Raw genomic sequence first — 6,017 nt, 5'->3', positions numbered from 1 at the left:
TTTGTGACATCAGTGTTTTTTAGAAACTATGAAGCTAAAAATCGCCTCACAGCAGAAAGGTTGCTGTTTGAATTATAGTAACTCCTATGTGTGGAGTTACATATTCTCCCGGTGAGTACCTGCAGCAAAGAGGGGTTTTCTGCCTGTGTGCGGCTCTGTAGAAAATTGGTCTTTCCAGGTCAGGACAGGCTCCAACAACCCCCCTAACCTGACTCTGAATTTAGTGTCTGTAGATAATAGTGGCATCATTATTTCGTAGATTATCAAAGACAAAAAGCAATAAATCCAAATTAGCTAAAAGCAGTGTCAGAAACATTGTCTTCAGATGCTTTTAGAAATGAATAATCATCAGTAACAGTTAAAGAAGGGAGGGGGGTTTGACCTGGAAGGAGAGGTCCCCTGCAGTGCAGCCAAATGAGTACAGACAGCCTGAGATCCCTGTGACTAAAACAGACTAAGTTTGAGTGGAAGCCAGCATTGGAAAGATAACAGCTGAAAGGTTGTTGGCAGCATTTCACACTATTTAAAGCCTCACTCCAAACATCCTTTGATCTATTGTTAAAGCGTTCCCCATGATCTTTTAAATAGGATTATGCCCTTGTAGCCAAAATTAGAAAAAACTTTGTTTTCTATGACAGTTTCTGCAGAGCAGCAGGAGTTCCACTGAGTTGTGGGTGGGACTGCTGGCGCAGAGCAACCCCACAACCACTTATCATCACCCGTCTGTTTTCACGCTCTCCTGCTAGCGTTCAGTCCTCACACCCCCAACCTCACTTTACCAGTGCAACAAAAATGGCAAGCAAAATTGGAGCTATGTGTCTGCAAGTGCATGCATCAGAATGGAGCAGAGCCGAATGCTCTAAGTCACAAAAATGTTCTATTTCAAAAGACAGTTTTTCGTCTGCTCCTTATTTACAACAGTTTAAATACAAAAATATGCAATTTGAAGCTTAATTTTCTTAAATGTCTTTCATTATCAGAAAATGCTACAAGAACACCAAAAATGCAGTTTTCAGCTGAGTGGGTCTTTAAGGTGAGTCAAAGGGGATTTGAGAAAAGCTGTGTCATTTGGAGAAATAGTAAGAATAGTTTATAACCAGTTATCTTGAACTGCAGCTTAAAGACTTGTTTATCCAAACAAGGTTTCTGAAGAGCCAGAGACACCAGGATGTTTCAATTCATGATCAAAGTCTTCACTGAATTAAACTGCTTTTAGGACAACTCATTCGAGTCTTAATTCTATAATCTGTTCTCCATCAGTTCATCTGGATGTTATCCACATTTAAACAGCAAGACACTTTGAAAAAGCTAATAGCAGAACTAAGCTAAGGAACACCAAACGTAAGAGGACCTAGAACTTGTCCATGAGGAACCCCACATGGTCAAACATTGAAAAAAAAAATGATGAAGAAACATTCAGAAAATACAATTTCCTTTTGAATCTGATGTAAGAAAGAAATCATATCCTAAAAACATTATTTCAAACTTCATATAAATTATTTTACCGCTGCTTTTACCACAATCCTATTTGTATGCTTTGATATCTATAATTGTTTCAGTATTGTTCGGATTTATGATAATTGATGTGAAAAGAAATCCTTAACTGGATTTCATATTGAAACAGTGCTGATAAGAGAACTGATCTGGAGGCTTTTGGAAAATCTAACCTATAAAAACTGGAGGCAGAAGGACAGAAAACGTAAACAAACTACAAAAACCTGAGAAAATTCCATTTCTCAAAGAATAAAATATCAACAAGTCAAATGCACTTATATCTTTATATCTTGTATATCATATTATAAAGGTAAATGTGTGTTTATTTCTCCTCTTAACAGCGTGTTTTATTAGTTTGACACCTTCATTAGTTCTTTTAAGCTTAATACGAATGAATGAATGGAAATCAGCTGAGCAGATATGAGAGCCACAAACCTGAACCACATGGGAAGGATAACACTTTCTGAAGGACTAATAAATACATAAGGAGTCAAACATAATAAAATCTTTAGAGAAAATGCCTTAAAAGGAGCAGGCTGTAATATTTTAAATGACTTAATGGATACAAAATTTACTTATTTTTAAAAGGTTATAATTATGGAGGAAATTATAGCAATTTAAAAAATGTCAAAAGTTTTGAGGCATTGAAAAAAAAATCTCAAACTAAGAATTCTGGGAAATGGAAAAGTATATTCTGGGAAGAGATAAAGAAAGAACACATAATAAGGAGCAATCAGTTTGACAAGAAGGTGAAGATGGAGAGTACCTTTTATCTTAAAAACCCCTCAGATCACAAAGAACAGAACATGCTGTCTGTGGGATGTTGGGAGATTATTTCATTTGTTTCAGCCAGATCATAAAAGAAAAAAGGACCAAAGGGGAACATTCTAGAAACATATTTGAATGTAAATGTTCCAGTTTGTGTTATTTACACACAAGAATCTCCTGCAGCGGCAGAAAGTCCAGATCTTATTAAATCAAAATAAAAAATACGCTCTGCTGCATTTTCTTCTGGGTCAAACCAGCAATTCTATATTTCACTTACTAACTTAGACATCCCAGAATACAGCAATTATTGTGGCTGCTGATCATCTTACTGTAGTTCCAAACCTTTCAGATGTTGCCAGAAATGGCTCCCTGTTTCACCCTCTAAAATGATGATTGACATGAAAAAGGGAGGAAAAAACAAAGTGGAACACCCATGTTTAAGAAAAGGCAAAAAAAGCCACTGGGGAAGCTTCTATCCTAAGTGTGCGCCCATTTTTGTTTTTTTAGAAACAGGGGACACATATCTCATGTAATTTTCTAACATTTTTTGGTGATTTTTCTTTCTAAAAATGAGCAGTAATTTAATGTCAACATGTTAGATTTTCCTATATTGTAAGAACGGAGTTTGATTTCCATACACTTCAGACAGACAGTGAGTGAGTTTGATGGCTGTGTCTCTTTTCGACTTTGTTCTGGTTTAGAGGCAGAAACAGTGTGAGTCCGTCTCATGCTGCTTGTGTACTTCTGATCAGACAACCCTTTTTGTGGTTTGCCTGCACACAAACCTACACACACAAAGTGAGTGTTCACCTTCCATGAATACTATTACAAGGCTCACAGAGCAAATGAGCGCTCCTGCCCACTTGACACACACCCCTGTAACCCAGAGATATAGGTCAGCTCCTTTGTTGCTTTGCTTCTCTCACTTCTGCTGCCCTTTTCAATTAAAACCTTCCTTATGGTGCGTTGTCCAAGGTTAAGCACTCATTTTTCCATAGTTAGGAACATTTTTTTAAATTGAAACAAAAATGAACAACTGCAGTTTGTCTGGAGGGCTCACCCTGCCTGGTACCCCGGCATCAGCAGCACTTCCCAGGAAAAGATGATGGAGCAGAGATAATGGAGGAATGGATGTCTTATTAAGCACATTTACCATCCAGAGGAGGACAGAAGGTCACCTGTGAGGAGGAAACTTTCCCTCTGATAGCAATCTGAGTTTTAAGCTTTTGCTGAAAATGTCTTCCCAACATCCGACTCTGTTGGAAATGACAGATAAGTGCAGATCCCATCTGTCATTGTCATCCCAGCCTTCCTGTGGCTCTCAAGCTGAGTTACACCAAAAACAGAAATATTTATTGGAAACAGAAAGTTTTGTATTTTATTAATAAAGTTCTTTAGAAGACTCAAATAGAGCAAAAGAAAAAACATAAACAGTAATAAATTAAATCTTTAAAAAAAAATCAGGAGAACAGAAACAGACCTGACTAAGCTACTTCCATTTGATGAATAGAATTAAACGGAAGGAGAAAAATAAAAACATGACAAAAATTTGAAATAACATAGTCAAAGTTTCTGTTTTTATCATCCTCTGCTGTTTCTGTTTTAATTACTGGCCCCCAGCTCACTCACTTCCTGTCAGATCCTTTTGTCCGCACCCTTTAGGTTCTCTGTGACCGTTCAGCTTCTAAACATCACCTCAAATAAAAAGACATTTTTGAGTGAATTATTACAACAGCAAAAACGTTTAGTGCTTTTACTACACTGTGGTTTGACTGTTCCAGTACCACAGGAAGGGGTTCACATAAATCTTTTCTCTCCCAAGAGCAAACTCTTCTTCGTTTTTTTTTTATTTTCAGCCTTTTTGTAACTGCGCCTACACATTTTAGAATAAAGAGGATGTTTTTCACCTCTGTGACACCTGCAGGAGCTCCCGCCTCTCTGTCTGCAGGCCTGCTCGCGGTTGTCGAAGGGTCGATCGTGTGTCTGGAAACACATTGCTGATACCTTTGGTCATTTAAGAATGATTGAAACTCCTTTAGCAGTCATAGAATAAAGTAAAAGCTTCCTGTCGAATTTAGGAATGTTCTGCTTTACTGCTTCATATTGTAATCTGTGTGCATAGAATTTCTCCAGCTTTTGAAAAAAGTAACATTCAAGGTTTTTATATTTAATGCTTTTTCACCCATTTTCAGACAACTTTTTTAAGGATCTTCTTTAAATTGTCCATTTTTACTCATTTTAGTTTGTCTCCTATTTAAGCTAGAATCATTCAAAGGTCAATAAAAACCAAAGAGCTAGAAGTTGGTCTACTTAAAAAGGAAAATTTAAAACATTTAGGAATTCTCTAAACACTTTTTTGTCATTGGTTTCCAATGTTCTTTAAAATTCTGCCACATTCGTGAAATATTTTTATGTTCCTCCCCTTTAAATGATTAATATTATCCCCCCTAGACTGTAAATATATATTAGTTTTTATAAATATTGTTTGATTGTTTGAAACCTGGATTAAACAAATATTACAGATCAGAACAATCCTGATATTTTCTTTTGAAAATCTCAGTTAAATTCTAACATTTATCCTCTTTTTTTACATTTTACAAAGAATGGAGATAAAATAAAATCCTTGCACACATGCTTTTATTTTGCTTATCGTATTTTAATGAGATTTATAATTATTTGTGCAAAACAAAATTAAAAAAGGCAAACAAATAAAGAGAAAAAAAACAATAAACACAGCTTTCTGGGCTAAAACAAATGAAATTAAAATAAAGGATAGTCCGTGGGCAAGTAGTATAAATTGACAGTGTTCACATATAGACAATCTCTTCTACATACACATGAGTAGATCACGCATTTTTTTAGTTCTGTACATTTCTGATTTGTAATCCAGACTGTGTTTCTAACAAAGTGCAGAGGAGCCGCAGACGCTTGCTAATGGGTTTGGTCGTGTTTGGCTGCATCTGAAACATTTGCCTAATTCAATTTTTTCACACCTGTTGTGTTTTTAGATAAATCCTCTTTATATTAACTAACATAAAAGTATATAAAGTTTCATCTCGGATGATGCTCTTCATCTGGATCCAGATGATTTGTCTTCAGCTTTCATGTGGATCCAAAAACTCATGGCGGAAAGCTGCTTCACTTCTCAGCACCGACGTGTGAAGCTGCTCCATCCTGACTTTTGTAAATCTGTTGTCGAGTTTTTGTGTTAAGTTAGATGCTCACGTGTGTGCTGTGCCCCCCCCCCCCCCCCCCATAAAAGTATTTAATCAAACATCTTTGAGAAAATCAAGGAGAAGAAAAGGAGAGGCCTCACAGCATCTCAGCTCCACTCCAGTCATTATCATGACCCGCACAGCCACACATCCCTTCCTTATCCTCCATAACAGCCATCCAACACCACCTTTCCTCTAACACACACTCCCTCAATCCTCCACCCACATCGGCTCACACACTTCTTTCCGACAAAACACACACACACACGTCATCTCTCAATCTCCTACCCGATTACACCGGTTCGCTAAAACCCCCTTTTTGCACACCTCTCCTACCTTCCCTAAAACCTTTTTCGCTTCCTCTCACTCCAACACACACACACAGGCTCTCTTTTTGTCAACCCCCTCCCCACCCCCCACCCCTCTACTCGCAGTAATCTGGCTGGCCCGTGGCCTCCTCTCTCTCGCTCCACTGTTCTGTGTGATAGAATATCGATCGGTTTGCCTCGGCTCGGCGTGGAGCGGGAGGAGGGGGCGGCT

This window comes from Oryzias latipes, chromosome 11 (assembly GCF_053564925.1).
Source record: "Oryzias latipes strain Hd-rR chromosome 11, Olatipes_Hd-rR_3.1".
In the NCBI taxonomy this organism is placed as follows: Eukaryota; Metazoa; Chordata; class Actinopteri; order Beloniformes; family Adrianichthyidae; genus Oryzias; species Oryzias latipes.
Note: the sequence above shows the minus strand (reverse complement) of the source record.